This window comes from Rana temporaria, chromosome 8, assembly GCF_905171775.1.
Source record: "Rana temporaria chromosome 8, aRanTem1.1, whole genome shotgun sequence".
NCBI lineage: Eukaryota > Metazoa > Chordata > Amphibia > Anura > Ranidae > Rana > Rana temporaria.
In genome coordinates this window covers 106,048,255-106,067,937 of record NC_053496.1, presented here as the reverse complement: position 1 = coordinate 106,067,937, position 19,683 = coordinate 106,048,255, and the positions used below count along the sequence as shown (strand labels likewise).

At 40.3% G+C, this 19,683-nt stretch overlaps 1 protein-coding gene across 3 annotated transcripts in view; it reads left to right on the top strand.

The window, feature by feature from the left end:
- CHST3 (carbohydrate sulfotransferase 3) overlaps window positions 1-19,683 on the top strand; it is a 154,808-nt gene that overhangs the window by 96,827 nt on the left and 38,298 nt on the right. The gene's annotated exons all lie outside the window — the stretch shown is intronic.

The following is a 19,683-nucleotide window of genomic DNA, read 5'->3' as shown; positions in this document are numbered from 1 at the left end:
GCGTATCGTGCGGTTTGGGCGTATTTGAGCGTTTTTTTTGATCCCATAGAAAGTAATGGGAAACGCGCGAATTGAGCGTATCGCGCGACAACGGGCGTTTGCTACGGGCGTTTCGTCGCTTTAATAAATAGAACTTGTCGCCCATGCAGAAGATTAAAAAAATCTACCAATATAGCAACAAGTGATGAAAAGATGATAATTTTTCCTATTGGCTAAAATAAAAAACGCCGAAGTACAAAAATGTCGCACGACGCTGTATGCAAACGCGCAAATACGCGCGACAAAACACCAGAAAAAAACGCCCAAAAAAACGACCGAACGACCGACGCTCAGGTGTGAATGCAGCCTAACTGCTGCTAAAGGTACTTCTACTAAATACTGACTTGATGGGCACATATACTTGTGCTGCTGATGTAAAAAAGAAAAAAGAAAAAGCACTATATATACAAGCACAAGCATGGGGCCCTATCTATGCTTTTTATATCAGGGAATTGTGGGACTAAAAGCACCTGATGCTTTCTCATGTGAACCTGGAGCTATCAGGTTGGCTTTAATATGCTACACACTGACCCATAACGTCTGTAATAATGAGGCACATTACAAAAAATCGATTGTGCCGAACAAAAACAAAACAAAGTGATCATATTAGCTTACATGAAATGCTACAAAAAATAAAAGCAAAACGCACAAAGGAAACATAATTAAATCTACTTAAGGTATTGTAAGCTGATTGAGGAATTATAGGTGACAGGCCTATTCAGACACAATAAAAATGACAGTTAAGTCCGCTGTTTTGCCAGGTCAAGAAAGCTATTCATTCTTCATTGTGCCTTGGCTGCTTGCTAAGTCACTAGTTAGCAATCTATTGGAATGTCAGAGAACAAAAAATAGAGCTGCTGACCTGCACCCAAAAAGGCAAATGTATTTTTTGGCACAGAGCATGCTGACGTTTTTTTGGCCTGATGCAACATTTGGCATCCTTTTCTGTATCAGTGAGCAGTGAAGTAATTAAAGAAAGCCTTCTAATTTTTCTTAGATGTATTCTGAACAACTGCAGAGCACACACAAATACAAAGAACAAGTGCGTTTCATTTATCTAGTTATAAAGGGCCCGTGTCAAGGCGATGAGTGCAGATTGTCTTTGCTTTCCAGGTACCTATTGTTCGTTCTATTTAAGTCAGCTCACGCTTACAACAACTGCCAGGTCCTCGAAATTCCTTTTTGTGGAAACAGCGACTTTTTTCACAAAAAAACAAATCTACTGTGTTTTTAATCTATTTATTTCAGGTATTTTTTTTCCCACTCTTTCATTTCAAGGAACAAACAGTATTACAGGAAAACAATTACAAGTTACCTGCCTCTAGTTGTTATAGAATGCAGTGCCAGCATTTCACACCATACCATGATGTGACATGGGTGGCTAGAAAGATACTTTTTTAATAGCTTACTTAAACTCTGTAGCATCTGTGTAGGGATCTATCTGAATGCAACAATCTGAGGCCTCGTACACACGACCGAGTTTCTCGGCAAAAACCAGCAAGAAACTTGCTGGGAGATATTTTTTTGCCGAGGAAACCGGTCGTGTGTACATTTTCGTCAAGGAAACTGTCGAGAAACTCGACGAGCCAAAAAGAGAGCATGTTCTCTATTTCCTTGACGGGAATGGAGAAAATTGGCTTGTCGAGTTTCTCGACAGCATAACAAGGAACTCGACGAGGAAAACTATGTGTTTCGCCCGTCGAGTTCCTCGGTCGTGTGTACGAGGCCTGAATGCATATAAGCAGCTCCTATTCCTTGAATTATAAATAGGGAGTGGTGTAACAGTGTTAGCTTCTTTTTGCCGTGAATAGCAGGAACCTGCAGAGTACCCGGTAGCCTGCAAATCCAAAGGTGTATCACAAAGGAAATTGCAGCACGAGTCAGCGCCAAAATTGCAGTACGAACCACACCTTTCTGTTAACAACAAGCATTTAGATGGGTGACTCAATTGGCCAAAAGTTAGGTTGGAGGGTAAGAAGGGGTAAGAAGGCAGAAAAGCCATGCATCCTCTGGTTGTAGTATCCCTTTTAAGTCAGTCATTTGTTTCAGGCTAGTAGAGCATAGTTACATATTTGATAAGGTTGAATAAAAACACCAGTCCATCAAGTTCAACCTGTGTGGGTGTTCATGCCAAATACCATTTCCCATATCCCTGTATACTGTTTTTGATGCCTATCCAAGAGTATTTTGAAAAATGTATACTTCCCGCTGACATCACCAATTGTGGAAGGGAATTCCTTATTCTTACCACCATGACCACCACCTACGCAGTTTAAGGTTAAACCGTTTCTCCTCCAATTCTATTGAGTGGCCCCTTGTCTTCTTACACTCCTTGAGACTGAATAGCTTACTCCCTATGCTAGAATTATTGTTAACATATTTGTATATCACTATCATATCTCCTCTCAAGCGTCTCTTCTCTTGTTTGTAGTCATTCCTGATAACTGAGTTCCTTCATTCTTCAAGCTTATTAGCTTGGTCGCCGTTGGACTCTGTCCAGTTCCAGCATATTCTTCCTGAGACTTGGTGACCAGAACTGGACGGGATACTCAAAATGCAGCCAAACCAGAGTTTTATAAAGTGGCAGGATTATTGTTTTATCTTTTGAGTAAATACCCTTTTTTTAATGCACACTAATATTCTTCTTGTTTGCTTGCTGCAAGTTGGCATTGCATGCCATTGCCAAGTCTGTCATCTACTAGGACCCTCAGATCTTTTTTTCCGTCCTGGATTCACCCAGAGGTTCTCCCTCTAGTGTGTAACTTGCGTTCATATTTTTAGCCCCCGAGTGCATTACTTTACATTTTTCAACATTAAACCTAATTTGCCATATATTTGCCCACCCTTTTATTTTATTGAGGTTTTCTTGTAAAGTTTCAATATCCTGCTGTGAAGTTATTGCCCTGCTCAGCTTCGTATCATCAGCACACACTGAGCACTACACAAAGAATCTGGAAACTGGCTGCATAACAAGAAGCAGCATATAAAATATACCACTCTCAAGTTAGCTTTAAGGTATAACTCAATTTTTTGTAACGTTTCACTTAGTTGGCTCCAATGCCTTGTGTTATTCACCTTGACAAGTCACACACTATCTCTGCCAATCCTTCAATGTGTAGCCTGCTTGGTGTTCACAGACTCTTTTTCAAATATTTTCTATCAGTATCTATTTCCCCTGCACATGTGTGCAACTACCGGTATATCCATTTGCACTGGAATATGTGTAACTGAGGCAGTGCTGAATTTAAATCATCAATGGATCAAGATTAGAGAAGGTCATATATATTCATATGGGGCACAATTGCCCTGGTGAGGCTGTCCTTATATACAAACAAACTGTGCGTATAAATGGGGGACCTCAAGTTTGGAAGCTATGCATACAAAGTCTAAAAAAGGTTACCATATCAATGAGTTGGGTGTTCAGAAACATTTAATATTGGTGCTCGTTCAGCAAGACAATAAAAAACAGCCAACACATTTAAGGGTTGAAAAGTATCCCCCATCTTCAGGGCTACAAAACAAATACAGAATTGATATACAAATGGTGTAAACATTTGGGATGTAATGACCGATGCTGCCATTTTTTCTCCACTGTTATCCTTTAAATGTCACATTACCTACATCCCCCATATCTATGTTCCCTTTTGGCCACACCACTTCTGGTCAAAAACTTTCACCATGCTTTCATCTTGCATGCGATCAGTTAATCACATAATTTCATGTCAATTCCGAAACACATTTTTCACTGTCCTGTCATCCTGTCTCCTACCCTAATGCCGCATACACACGATCAGAATTTCCGACAACAAAATCCGTTGATTTTTTTCCGCCGGGATATTGGTTTAAACTTGTGTTGGATACACACGGTCACACAAATGTTGTCGGAAATTCCGAACGTCAAGAACGCGGCGACGTACAACACTGCAACCACCTGAGAAAAATGAGGTTCAATGATTCCGAGCATGTGTAGGATTATTGTGCGGAATTTTCGACAAGAACTTTTGCCGTCGGAAAATTTGAGAAGCAGTTCTCAAATTTTTGCTGTTGGAAATTCCAACAGAAACTGTCCGATGGGGCCTACACACGGTCGGAATTATCATCCAAAAGCTCACATCGAACATTTCTTGTCGGAAATTCCAGTGTGGACAGTGTGGACCCACACTGTTCTGGCATTCTCATTCAGGTCTCTCATTGTCTACCTTGACACACTCCCACCTTCATATATTTTTCCCCCACTTCATTGTCATGCTATATATTATTTGACTTTGTAACAAAATTAATTCAGCCTCATTTTCAGCAGCCTCTGTCATTTACCTTTAATCCCTCCCACCAACAATCCCCACCTTCACAGTTCTGGTGTCCTCATCTTTCTGTAATCTCTGTGCCCTCCCAATTCCTGTTCTACTCCAACGTTCTGGTGCCCATTTAGCTGTTTAAAGCGGGAGTTCACCCGAATTTTTTTTTTAACATTAGATTGATGATCATTTTGTCAAGGGGAATTGGGTAGTTTTTTTAAAATTGAAGCAGTACTTACCGTTTTAGAGAGCAATCTTCTCTGCCGCTTCCGGGTATGGGCTGCGGGACTGGGCGTTCCTATTTGATTGACAGGCTTCCGACGGTCGCATACATCGCGTCACGAGTAGCCGAAAGAAGCTGAACGTTGGTGCGGCTCTATACGGCGCCTGCGCACCGACGTTCGGCTACTTTCAGAAAATCGTGACGCGATGTATGCGACCGTCGGAAGCCTTTTGGAAGCCTGTCAATCAAGTAGGAACGCTCAGTCCCGCAGCCCATACCCGGAAGCGGCGGAGAAGATGCATCTCTAAAACGGTAAGTACTGCTTCGATTGTAGAAAAAACACCCGATTCCCCTTGACAAAACGAGCATCAATCTAATGTTAAAAAAAAAGGTTTTTGGGTGAACCTCCACTTTAAATCAGCATTGTTCAGGACTGGCAGCATGCGGCTGCTGTTAATTTGCTCTTGGGCACTTTGTCACTTTTTTGCATGGAACAGTAAGTTACATTTTACTAGTGCAGATGGCTTTTATTTTAGTTACATTATGCTCCACACAGCTTTATTTTTTAATGTATTCTTTGTTCACTGTGTTCTTTTAAGTGCAGATTGTGCTGATTCTGCCATTTTGCATCCTCCCAAGTTTGTGCAATATATTTGTTTCACAAACCTTTTATATTTATATTTATTGAAACTCAGCTTAATATTGTATCTTACCATTAGAATCTTTTGTACTCTTAAAGGGGTTGTAAAGGTTTGTTTTTTATTTTCTAAATAGGTTACTTTAAGCTAGTGCATTGTTGGTTCACTTACCTTTTCCTTCTAAATGTTTTCTTTGTCTGAATTTCTCACTTCCTGTTCTTCCTCAGTAAAGTGTTCAGTGAGCTGTTCTAAGTGACTTTCCACCGCTCGGATGATGGTGGAAAGCTAACTGAGGAGAAACAGGAAGTGAGAAATTCAGACAAAGAAAAAAAAAACATTTAGAAGGGAAATGGAAGGAAAAGGTAAGTAAACCAACAATGCACTAGCTTAAAGGAACCTATTTAGAAAATAAAAGATGAACCTTTACAACCCCTTTAAGCATAGGTGTGTGCAGCCTATTGCATTAGGGTGTGCACCCCAAAGCTCAAACACATGACGTGCATGTGTATGTATGTATGTATGTTTGTGTATTTGTAATAAATATATATATATATATATATATATATATATATATATATATATATATATATATATATATATACACACAAATACACAAACTCTTATGAATAAATGTAAAAAACAGTAGGGCAGAGAATGGCATTAGTAGAGCAGTGGACGTGTCAGTAGGGCAGAGGTTGGTGTCAGCAGGGCAGTGGACGTTGTCAGTAGTTTTTTTTATTTTTTTATTATTTTTTACAATTTTTTTAAATATTATTTTTACAATTTTGTTAGGAGCCCCATTGGGGGACAATTGTGAAATATCAGCAAAGAGAATCTGCGCTGCACGGGGTAATTAGGGTGTGCCCAGGCACATCCGGCACACATCCTGCTCATGCCTATGCTTTCAAAAACTTACTGTAGTTCTTTCTGTGGTAAGATCCATCCATGGCTATTAAAAGTTACAGTAAATACGGCTTTCTAAAACCATTTTATTTAGCAGTGATTCATCAAATATCTTTATTAATTAAACTAGATACCTGTGATTTTGCTGTATGTCAATGAGAACGTGTGAAACGGAGGATTCCCTCAGCTGCCGTGCAGGATTCATTAATCTTATAAGCCTGTTTGATCCCCCTGAGAAGGGCGGTCGCTGGCTTTCTGGTAAGCCTTTATTTTACCTTCAGGTGTTGGGCTCTCCTCACGTTTTTGGAATCATTCATCACACATTGGATGTTTACAACCCTTTTCTTTGAACTTTGTCTTTGGATTTTCATCTGTGGATGCACTGGATTTAATATTTCATGGACTGTTTATTTTACATATTATTTGTATATGTCATAATTTTTCATTTGTGTTTTGATGGTCACAGTATTTTATTCAATCTGCTCGATTGATCTATTCATTATGCTTTAATTTCCAGCGCTACACTGTTTTTAAACATCAATTTTTGCACTTGGTATCAAGGTTTTTAGTGTTTTAGCTGCAGGAATCCCTCAGGGATCATTATTAACATTTAATTATTTTATATTTTTTTCACGTAATTATCACTTTATTCTCTACCTAGCGCAAATTCTCCCCTCCCCCTTTCCCCTCTTTTGAACTAAAAAATCTGACTTGTATCTTAGTGTAGACAAAATCAGTGATCCAACCACACAAGTAGGAAATTACATTTCCGAGGTCGTTCAGCACACCAGTTGTCTACAGAATGCCTCCAAGTTGCCATATTGCTTTGAAATGTTCTAAAAAATGGCAGTTCTTCAGATTAAAATGGAAATATACCTTTTAGTAGCATTCAATTACAATTTGGCTTGTATGGCAACTGTATATACTATATATATATTTTGTATTTGCAAATTGTTCTGCACAAGAGTGGAATTACCTTTTAACATGATAAGTAACCAGCTGATTTCTAAAGACTATTCTAAAGACTAGTACTTAGGGTGTTCTCTTTTTGTCTGTTATTCTTGATTATTAACGAATAGACTGCAGTGTTAAAGAAACTTTGTTTAAAAGTTTGTCCTTAAAATACCCTATCAGAGATTTTTTTAAATCTAGGTGCCACTGGAGAGAAATTCCTGCACATCCTCTCCACTGGAACAAGTGTCCCTATTGTCCCTTTCCTCCTTATTAAGGTCCATTCACACTTTGCTATGGCGTTAAAGGGGAGGTTCACCCTAAAAACGACTTTCTAGCATTACATTGGCCCCCCACATTACAATACAATTATGCCTATTATGTGTTTTTTTTATGCTGTACATACCTTGGTACAGCTAATTCACCCATGGCTTCCGGGTTGCGAGTCCCGCGGGAGTGGGCGTTCCTAACATGCTGTTGATTGATGTGATGACCAAAAACTAGCTCCGTCGCGTAAGCTGCGTCACGATTGCCGAAAGGAGCCGAACGGCAGTGCGCAGGCGCAGTATAGCGCCGACCCGCCGTTCGGCTCCTTTCTCCAATCGTGACGCAGCTTACGCGACAGGGGGAGCTCGTTTTTGGTCATCACGTCAATCAACAGCATGTTAGGAACGCCCACTCCCGCGGGACTCGCAACCCGGAAGCCACGGGTGAATTAGCTGTACCAAGGTATGTACAGCATAAAAAAAAACATAATAGGCATAATTGTATTGTAATGTGGGGGGCCAATGTAATGCTAGAAAGTCGTTTTTAGGGTGAACCTCCCCTTTAATGCGCACACATTATGTGCAATGTGTAATGCGTCAGCATGGGTTGCATTAGGGCAACCCATTTAGTTGGCACTGAACTGAAATACACAAGAGCAGACTAAGAACAGACATGCACCTTTTTTTTTTCAACAGAGCACACTGCAATGCATGTGCATCCAAGCTGTGTTCCCTTTGTGCATTGGGTACAATTAAACGTAACATGTGTTGCAGTAACACAAATATTGGCATAACAAATCGTATCACAGTAGTGCATTTCTGCCTTTACTGTTTGTATAGCAGCTCAAAATTGTGGATTTCTGTGCCATTGATAGTGGTCACCAGAACAAAGTGAGGGACAGAGCAATGTCTGTAATCTGCCTAACACAGGCCGCAGCAGCAACCCCTGACAGCGGTTCTAATGCCTCACCATTCTCTAATAAAAAAAAGTTTTGGCTTTAGACATCCAGATATGGAATTCATTGGATGCTCTAGAACACAGGTGTCAAACTCAAGGCCCACGGGCGCAATCCAGCCTTCCAGGCCATTTTATGTGGCCCTCGCACCTCTCTTGCAGCTGCCAGAGAGCTCCAGCCCTCCTCTGGTCCTCCTCCAGACCCTTACTTTCTGCTTTCAAGCAATGCATCCAGCTTCTTCCCAGCAGCAGCATAAGGAAAGGGGGGGGGGTACACTGTGATGTAAGGGAGAGTGGGGGTCTCAACTTCTGATGGTGGGGTGGCTCTTGACATCTAATGTAAGGGGATGGGATGTACTGGACATCTAATCTTACAGATACAACCGGCCTTTTTGAGGGCAATCATAATGCTGATGCGGCCCACGATTAAATTGAGTTTGACACCCCTGCTCTAGAACCTATGAGCACTAAAGGCAAATAGACTGTTACCTTTACAAAGGGGAGTTGCAATTTACAAGGGAATTTCCCCCAAAGCTTAGTAAATGGGGTGATGCTCTGCTGAATTTTGTCATCCATTCATGTGAAAGCGAAAATGCTGTTTTTTTATTTGCTTGCATGTGATTGGGTGTTCTTTGCAAAGTTAATCACCTTGTAAAATAACCCATTCACTTTAAAATAGAAATGAAATGTTGGGTTAACACACGCTTTACATTTCACTGCAGTCACTATGCTCTGGGGAAAAAAAACCTTTAGTAAATCAACCCCAATGGCCTGAATTGCCTTCAATTTAAGGTCTGTTTAGATCTACAGGCAGTAGCGTCAGTACAAGATCAATGTACTGCACAAATAATAGAGCCATTTAGCAAATAGATTGTCTTCTGCGTCAGCTTAAATGTTTGACTGGAGTATAATTTTTGTATAGGATACAGTTTAATGTACACAGTGCTAAAACTGCAGCTAATAAATAGCTAATGCAATGTTACGATAACATCCCATTAGTTATTTATTACTCTGTAAATTTTCAAACAAACTCAACGAAGCAGTACTGCTATAAATTCCAGGAATACAGCTCTGAAAGTGAAATGGAGCACGACTTAAATTGGATGAATTACTGTTGTTTTTTGTTGCAATTCAGAAAATCAACTGAAGCCTTAAAAGTAGCATCCTGACAAATATTAGAGCCTGTTTGTGTTTGTATATTACTATTATTATCATTGCTATAACAACTCAATTAGTTTACTGTGGTACTTCCTGAAAATGATATTTGTATAAACAGAAGGACATATTCTGACATCAATGAAATGCTGGTATGGGCACAGTACTGTGACCTGGGTTAAGGTTCGTACACACGGTCGGACATCCAACAAAATTTCCCTTGGATTTTTGTCTTAATTGATTTGTCCGATCACACCCATAGCATACACACGCTCAGACTTTTTCGACAACCAACACGAACGTAGTGACGTTTCAACGTACTGCCGAGCGTTTAAAAGAGGAAGTTCAGTTTCGTGTGAGTGCTTTCTAGATTTCGAAACTTGCCACGTCACGAATGTGCTTTTTCAAATACGAACGCTAGTTTTACTAGACAGAAGGTTTCCGGGTGCTCTTTACTTCAGAGCATGCGCATTTTTTCAAAAAGTCTGATTGTTTTCTGTACACACGGTCGGACTTTGCACCATCTGACTTTTCTTGACGTAAAGTTGGTCCGTTCGCAGACCCAACTTTTGGTCCGATGAAAGCCAAAAAAGTTGGTCCGATGGAGCGTACACACGGTCGGACAAATTCGAAAAGTTGCAGATTTTGAAGTTGGTTGGCCAAAAGTCCGACCGTGTGTACGGGGCTTTACTCAGTTTATATAAGCGTCTCCCATTACCAATGTAAATTGTACCCAGCCTAGACAAGAACATTTTCAATTGAGGGTTTAAGATGGAAGTGGCCTTTCCTACTTTACATGGAGACAAACAGGGCTGTTAGAAAAAGTCAACCATTTTTTTCTCCTCTAATGTTTCCCAAACTTTTGTGTTTGCTTGTATATTTTTAACCTATTTATAAAACCTTTTTTTTTTGTCTTTTGAATTTTTTTTTGTCTTTTATGGAAATTTGGTATATTTATGAAGCTGCCATATTTGAAAAACTTCAGATTTGGAATTTCAGAATAAAAATATCTTCTCCTGTACAAGGTGGTCACTTTAGCCTCAATATCCACATTTGCTCAAGATTTCTTGTTTCTGATTCATTTTTCAAATTAATCGTTTTTCTAGTTTGCCAATGGCTGATTAAGAAATGCAATGTTAAATCATTAGCTAACATTCTTTAACAGACAATGGATGAGGAAATTGCAAGAAAATTTCAGTTCATCACTGTTCTACACACAACCTTCAAGGTCTACTATTGACTTAAGTTTAATTAACCAAGCTTAATTTATTTTTTGCTAAAGCCGGGAGATCCGCTCTGTCAGTTTTCCTCATGGGACAGACATCTTTATGTGAACATCTCCTTAGAAATGAGGATAATTAAGAGCCATGACTGAATGATTAGTTTAACGATTAGATTTTGGGGGTTCATTTGTGTGTTAATCATTATTGAGGTTAAGTGTTGGGAACTCATGTGAGGGACAAGTTTGAATACTTCTACTAAAAGAAAGACTGGCTTTCCCCTCCAGTATATCAGCAGCAACCTGCAGCTGTGGACCTTGCCTGGTCACATCAACTTCAAGCAAATAACAAAAAAAGGGATCAGCATTGCTTACTGTGATGTTGCAGTCTAAAAGGCACAGTCATGCCTCGTACACACGACCGAGTTTCTTGGCAAAAACCAGCAAGAAACTTGCTGGGAGATATTTCTTTGCCGAGGAAACCGGTCGTGTGTACATTTTCGTCGAGGAAACTGTCGAGAAACTCGATGAGCCAAGTTCTCTATTTCCTCGACGGGAATGGAGAAACTTGCCTTGTCGAGTTCCTCGACCGCCTCACAAGGAACTCGACGAGGAAAACTATGTGTTTCACCCGTCGAGTTCCTCGGTCGTGTGTACGAGACTTTAGACCCAGTAATTAGTACTCTAATCAGAATCTAAAACACCCATTCTCTGCCTCTGCCATATAGTCTGTATATGGATACTTGTGCTAAGTGCATGGCCTATACTCGGGTCCACCAGTACAGACCTGTGGAGTTGGAGAATAGAGAGCAGCTTAATCACAGAGATAAATATATATTTTAAGGAATTTCCAAGCAAAAATCTGTAAAAATAATTTTCAGGGATTTAGAACTGTGAAGAGAAATAAAAGTTGCAATACTTCAATTTGGCTTAGAAGGTTAGTAGTTAAGTGTTAAAATGTAACTCCAGAATTGTTGTGAAGAAAACAATTCCTTCTAGGTGTACTATATATGTATTTTGCTAAACATGAAATGTACTTCTGCGATATTTTCTATTTTTGCAATTTTATTTTGTAAAATGCTTCATATAAAGTCCCATGACCATAATTTTTGTTTGTAGGTGTACTATATATGTAGTACCTCTCCTGCTGGGGGGTAGAGGAGTGTGGACTCACCTCCAGCAGGGAGAAGGCTAGCATTTACCAGGGTCGATCCTTGGCCACAGTGGAGAGCATCACATGACGAGGAAGGGCACCAGTCAGATTAGCATTATTTTGTTTTATTACTTCGGCTCACAGAGATAGAGGGTTAGGGTCTCCAGTAGCAACCAGGCTTCCAGACTCCATAATCCAAAATATTGTCAGGAACTTCTGAGAGCAGACAGGCCAATCTCCCTCCAGAAGACATACATCGGGCTAAAAAAGGTCTAGGATTCTCTGTGGGCGGCAACCGATCACCCACTGGCAGACATCCATCAGGCTCGTTTTAGTCAGGAGCGTACCCCCTCAAGGATCAGTTGGAGCAGCTCACTCATAGGACCCATAGGACTCAGGCCTACACAGCACAACATTCTGTGCACATCCTGCCCAGGCTGCAGCCTAGGGGAGAGAGAGTTTACCAGGCCACTCCCTGAGCTTTTAGAACCTCCCCAAGCATGTACCACTGCAGAAAGACTACTAGTGGGAGAAGGAAGGGACATAAAGGCTCAGTAGCAAAATATTTGTCCTATAGTCCTAATGTCAGTGACACCTAGTGAAGAAGGTAGGGTACTGCAGCAATTCCAGCATACAAGCCAATTCAGAAACTACAAATTGTCCCAGGCAGATTATTTCCCAGGAAAGATAGATACATTTAGACACCTACAAAAATACAGTGTCTACAAATACATTGCAAGGATGTTAGAGAATATTTTTGAAAACTCATATCTTTCTCTATTCGAAAGATTTTAGTATAGTCACAATGCGCTCTGTCAAGCGAATTTCTAAAACAGGAATGTCAGCCTTCATTATAATGAGCACTCAGCTATACTGATCCCCCCGTACACACCTCGATCCCCTCACATCTCCCTATTGATAACACCCCCCCGTTCTTTCTCACTAGAAGACGCCTCGACCTTATTTTTAATGTCTCTACAATTCAAGGTTGTTCTCACACCCTCATAATTAACCCCCCCCTCCGTTTCCCATGACTCATATTAGCGCGCTTGGGCAACCATTCTACCAGGTTAGCTTCAAATGTTGTACCTTATAGATCCCTTTGTTTATTGTTCACTTGTTTCCTGTGACGTTGCGGCTGCGTCCGCGAATATGCCTATCAGCACTTCAGTGTTACTACCCTTTATCCTTTGTATTGCTTATCTTTCCATACAATAAACGATTGAAACAAAAAAATAATGAGCAGTCAGTGTTCTAATGAGGAAAGCTACAGTGTGTGCATCTAGTAAGTATGTTACCAAAAATTAAACTCTCATTTCTGGAGATTTCTTCAATGTGACCTATATCTTGGTACAGACTAAAAGTATTTGAACCCAAAACCAAAATGTTAAATATTTCAGCTCCCCAGTCCTTGGTATTGTGGCTGCATTCATTTTCTTTTCTCAAGCTTTGTCTTCACCCGGTAATCCTGCAAATAACACACATCCTGTCCCTCGGTGGCTATGTCAATCCTCCATGGTATCTATGGAGGGAGCCATGATTGCCACCCTAGGCTGCTTTCCTGGTATGGACTGAAATATGTCTGTATCTTTTCACCATCACACTGGGGGCAGAGCAATTAGTAATTTACACAAGATAGCTAGGAAAAAATATATTCTTTGATGCAGCTCACAGTGACAAGGACAATGCATTTCTGGCAGGATCAACATTTTTTTTTTGTATTTGCTAAAAATGTTCGTAGCTTGAAAAAAAAAAAGAAACTAATACAGCCACCACATCTTATGACTGTAAGCTGCAATACATTTCCGTTTAAGAAAGAAACAATGAGGCATGGAAATAAGGTTTCTGGGAGGATTCTGTACACCAGTAGTTTCAGTTTTTGTCCACCACTGCCTATTCATTTTTATATCTCTATGTCCCTTCGTTACTGGCAATGTTTTTCAGCCTGTTTACAGTAGGCGTTAGTTAGCTTTCATGCAATATACAGAATCATGCACCTCCTGTAATTTAATATCATTATTTTTTTATTATCATAAAGATCAACTCTGCTAGCCAGCTCAACATCTGTTTTAACACTTTATCGCTTTTTTTATCTACTGGAAAAAGAACAAATCCTTGTTATCAAACTGTGCTGGATACTATTCGAATGCCATTTTATATGTAAATAGAACTCTTTGAAATGTTTGGTAGATTACAGCAACATGGTCTGTCTTGTTTGGGAATTCTGCGATTAAGATCTAGACAACAGAGGAAAGGCACATTATGACTAACGTCCTGTCTTTCAACTTCATCGTTGGCAGTGCAGCATAATCCTTATTCAGAGAACGCTTGCTTTCCCGAGAGCATTGCAAAGTAGTCAAAATAATTGAATGAATAAGAGCAGCAATTGTCTTAGGTAAGTGGTCAAGAAAAAGGAAGTTATGACATCCGCTGGAAAATACTCACAAGATAAAGTGAAGTTATACCCATCACAGCTCTTATTCTGTGCATACACCCTGCATTCTTAAAGCAGTTATTTCGTATACTATATTAGACAGAATCTTTTACTAAGATATGAATAGAAAAGCCTTCCTGTCTATGATAATACCTCTGTTCATGGTACTTATGAGTATATTTAAGACAAACAATAATGCCTGTCCAATCTAGTTTTATTGGTTTTACCTTTAGAGTCAGACGTTCATTTTAGGTAGTCGCGCTGATCACCATTCTTCTTCTATCTTAATTGTGAATGTCATGTTATTAGACCCTAAATCTCTGCTCTGGCCTCCAAAGCATCTGATCAAACTGAGATCAGTTTAATCAGATGCTTTACAAGCCAGTAACAACTTGTAAAACACCAAACAGAACAGAAGTGGCAAAAATGCTAGTTGCTTTCCGTCTCTGATGTCACACAGTGGGAGGAACAATGTCAGTTGCTTTCAGTGTGTACCGAGAAGCTGGTGCCACAATTTGGATTGGTGCCGGGCTCCCCAGTGGGACAAGAGTACCTAGGAAATGGGAAGAGGCAGCAGGGGAGCCCCTTCCACTGCTGGTAAACGTGATTGATAGCCTGTACCAGGATCACGGTTGTAGCCTCAACCATGAGCCTGGTATAACCACCTCAATACAAAGCCAAACATATACATATGGCAGTATTGAGGTTGTTAATAAAAACCTGACAAACGTTTTAATTCTTTTCTACTCATTCCAAAGCTAGAAAATGATTTGTGGCTGCAGTTCATTTTACTGTAAAGCATTTTTTTTTGGATAGATTATGGAATGGTCAAAACCGCTGACAAGCCTTTTTATGTGGTCTTTGGGTGCAGTTGGGAAGATGTCTCCAAATAAAGGAAATGCTCTCATACACATGTAGCTCTACCGCCTAGAAGTTCCTCGTCGTCTAGGGGTTGAGAGTCTGCAAAAAGTTCAATGTCCACAAGTTATAGTTCCTTTTCTTTCGTTTTTATTTTCAAACAACTTGTAGAACTAGAGGGGTGAAGGATCAGGGGAAGGTTCAGGCACACAAGGCAGATCACTGGGGAATTGCTAAACTTCAAAGTTACAATAACAACTTTCTCTCGAGTGGGTATTGCTCACCCGGATAGGCCCCTCTCACCTGGCCTAGCAGCCAGGATGATGCACGAACAAGAATAATCTTAGTCTCTGCCACAGACTGGTTGCAAGTTAAGATGAGGGATTCCAGAATCCTCTGCCACAGGATTTGGTACCTGGAGATCCAGCCTTACAGTTCTAGAGCCTTTAAGCCAACCCGGCACACTGTAAGGTATTGTAGGCTACGGTGCATCCTTCAATAAGTTACCAGGCCTCTCCCAAAGTACCAGCCTTCCGCTCGGTCCTTTCTGGGACAGGTCTTCCCCTGGCTTCCTCCATTAAGTGGCTTCCTCCCGCAGGACAGACAGCACAGGATCACCTCCATGGTGTAGGCCCCAGTCAGGGTAACTGGGCCTGCCAGGCAGAAATGCAGCCTCAAGGTGAAAAAGGGCCCCTTAAGTATACTTCCCCAGCATTTCCAGCGGGGAGACCACTCCCACTGGGTTGTTCCAGAGGAAAGACACCCAATACACCATGGCTTGCCTTAGTTCCAACATTGGCCTGTGGTGGTATCGCCACCTACAGGCAAACAAAGGGAAATCCCTCCAGGCACAGCCATAGCCGGAACAGAGGCTGATTTAGCCCCAATTAACAAAGTCTGAGCTAAACTACCAGCTCAGACACCCTCTAAATTTGACATAGCGCCTGGTCATCAGGAGCAGGGCGCTACACACATTTGTCAACAGAACAAGTATCCCCATTGGAAGATGTTTCCGCTACTCCTGTTCCAGTGACAACTCAGAATTTAGCGGTAAAAATCTATGGGGTAGACTACAAAGTTGTCCCATTCTAAATCTGGTTCTCTCCATGCTTTAAGGACTGCAGTTTGAGCCCATTAGAGGCAATTCTTTCTCTTCTTTCATCTACAAGATGGTGTTTTCTGAAGCCGTCACCTCAGCGACCTTACCTGCAAGAACCCTTTCTGATTTTCCAGAGACAAGGTGGTGTTAAGGCCCAGGACTTTTTTTTGCATAAGGTAGTTCTGCCTTTCACCTCAGCCAGGAAAATGTTCTCTCATCCCTCTATCTGGCTTCAGTTCACTAAAAGAAAACGTTTCTTCATTGTCTGGATAAGAAGGAAGTGCCGAGGAACCCTAAAAATAATTTTGCCAGTCTTAGGAAAATCCTGCTAAAAATGACAATATCTTCAACTAATGATACATTAGTGTGATGGTCACTGTGAAGAATGTTCCTCCACATGTGGTCAATGGGAAGCATTACCCCCTTACAGATTGCTAAAATGATCAATGCTGTCAGTGGGAACTTATCTGAGAGACAGAATTGCTCATTGCTCAAGGAACCCCTAGCAACCTCTAAAGCCCTGTACACACGTTTGGAATTTCCGATGGAATTTTCAAGCTGTCTTGCATACACACTGTCAGACCAAATTCCGACCGTCCGAAAAAATGAAGTCCAATGCTTCCAAGCATGCATCAACTTTATTCTGAGCATGCATGTTTTTTTCTCCGTCGGAGTTCCACATAGACGATCGGAATTTTCATCGGAAAAAAATAAAACATGTTCTGTTTCTAAACTCCAACGCAAAAAAGTCCGATGGGGCTCACACATGGTCGGAATATCCAATGAAAAAAATCCTGTCTGACTTTTTTCATCGGAAATTTAGATTGTGTGTACAAGGCATAAGGGAACCCCAGTTGAGAAAGCCCACTCTACTGGATCTGTGAGGGCTTCTTGGCATTTTTGGCATGAATCAGCTTCTCCAAGTTTGCAAGACTACCACCCTGTCTTCTGTTATACTTTTCTAATTCAGACAGATATTCAGGTCTCATCTAATGCAAGATTCAGGTTTAGGACCCTTCTGGCGGCTCTTTGGGCTGCAGGAAGTTCACAGTTTTCTTTTGTTTTTCTTTGTTCTGTTATTCTTTGATGCTATGTTGTCCACACCTCTGCTGAACAGATTTTCAATGTCCTGACAGTCTAAGAATACTTGAAAGGAAATAGAATTTTTGTGCTCGCCATAAAATTCTTTCTGATATTTCCATACTATGATTATATAGAAGAGTGATCAGAATTTAGGAATTAATCATTCAGTGTTTCATTCATGCAGTATTTGTAATGTTAAAGTATTGGCAAATGTAGCTTTTGTTCATAGAAAGCCAGGACAACTTTGTCTTGGCAAACAATCCCATAGAACTTCATAGAACATGTGCTTCCAAGATGACCACAATACTAATGACAGCACATGTTACAACTTCTGTTTTCTTTGCTGCGGTGTCATATTGAAAGCATCCAGAAAACATTCAGATTTTATTAGGAGACGCCATTACTCCAATTATGGTATGTGAAAATGTGGCAGAACAGAAAGCCTTTAAGTAACAATTGATGTTTATGATGTAATTATTACCAAAGGCTAGCTTGATTGAATGTTTACATTACAGCAATTGAAAGGGCCTTCTGACATTAGATGTAATTAAGCAGGAAAACTCTGCTCATTAAAGTGTCAGTTTGGCTATGAAAACAAGAATTAATTGTCACTAAGTGTAAAAAAATTTAAAGTTTTAAGTTCTTGAAAGCTATATGGAAAAACATATAAATTGTATATGCTTAGTAATGCAGAACAGTGATTTTGCTTTATGGTTTCTCTCTCCTAAAGAGACAGCCGAAGGGGAAAGTGACAGTGTTTCTAAAGCCCCCCACCCCAGTAATACTCACATTATAGGCAATCCCACATCACTTTTGCCTTTACTGCTGCTGAATAGAAAACCCACTGCTTTCAGGTATGGGGGAGCATATGACCTTCTCCTATTGACAGTGCATGGGCCTAGAACCCAGTAGATAGGCTGGGGCACTGTCACATGACGGAGGGTGTGGCTTCACTTCTCCCGCAAAACCTCCATCACAGTTGATACAGTGAATTCCAGTGTCGGATGCAGTGAAGGCAGAAGTGGCTCAAGATTACTGGTAATGTAAGTATAATAAGATGGAGCCTTTAGAAGCACACTGCCATTGTTTCCTGGCAATACAACTCTAATATAAACCTTACACTGTTAAAAAACAATATAATCTGCATACTGCGTATTCTGTAGTTGATTTAATTTTGCAGTTGCTCAGCAGGGGTGCTAAATTACATTTTGATAATAAGATCAGAGGAAGCTTCTACAACTCTGTACGGGCCGGTTCACACTGCTGCGAATTCTATTGCGAATTTGATCCATTGCGATTGCTCAAATTCGCAAGTCATTTTACTAACATAGTTTTCCATGAGTGTCGTTCACATCAATGTGTTGCGAATCTAAGCTGCGTTAGAAAAGGGTCCTGTGCGAGTTTGATCCATGTACGATGCATCTTCAGCTCTATAGACTGCCATTCCCTAATCACAGGAAAATTGCAGCAAAATTGCGGCCGCAAAATTGCGGTAAAATCGAAAACAGTAAATATGTGAAATTTGAAAATCATATCATACATATTATTTAACGACTTGAGACCCGCGCTGTAGACGAAAGACGTCCACAGTGCGGCTCTCAAGTGCCGGGTGGACGTCCCTGGATGTCCTTCTATTTTCATTCCCCACGTGCGCCGCTGGGGGCGTGCAGCAGGGAAAAGCTGTGCCTGGCGCAGGAACCGATGCGCGTGCCTGGCGGCCTCGATGTCCGCCAGGTTCTCAAAATATGGTCCCAAAATGGTCCCAAAATAGTGTCAAAAGTGTCCGATATGTCCGCCGCAATATCGCAGGCCTGACGAAAAAAAAATCGCAGATCGCCGCCATTACTAGTAAAAAAAAAATCATAAATCTATCTCCTATTTTGTAGGCGCTATAACTTTTGCGCAAACCAATCAATATACGCTTATTGCGATTTATTTTTTTGCAAAAAATATGTAGAAGAATACGTATCGGCCTAAACTGAGGAAAAAAATATCTAAAAAAAAAATTGGGATATTATTATAACAAAAAGTAAGAAATTGTGTTTTTTTTTTATTTTTTTGTCTTTTTTTGTATATAGCGCAAAAAATAAAAACCGCAGAGGTGATCAAATACCACCAAAAGAAAGCTCTATTTGTGGGAAAAAAAATATAAAAATATAATTTGGGTACAGCATTGTATGACCGCGCAATTGTCATTCAAAATGCGTCAGCGCTGAAAATTGGTCTGGGCAGAAAGGGGGTTTAAGTGCCCAGTAATGAAGTGGTTAAATAATATATAAATATTATTTATTTATGTATTTATTTATTTTAATTATGATTTTTTTTTTATTATTGAAAAGAATCTGAAGGCAGAGTTAAAAAAAAAAAGACCAACATAATGCAATATAAGGATGAAACCAAATACAGAGAAAG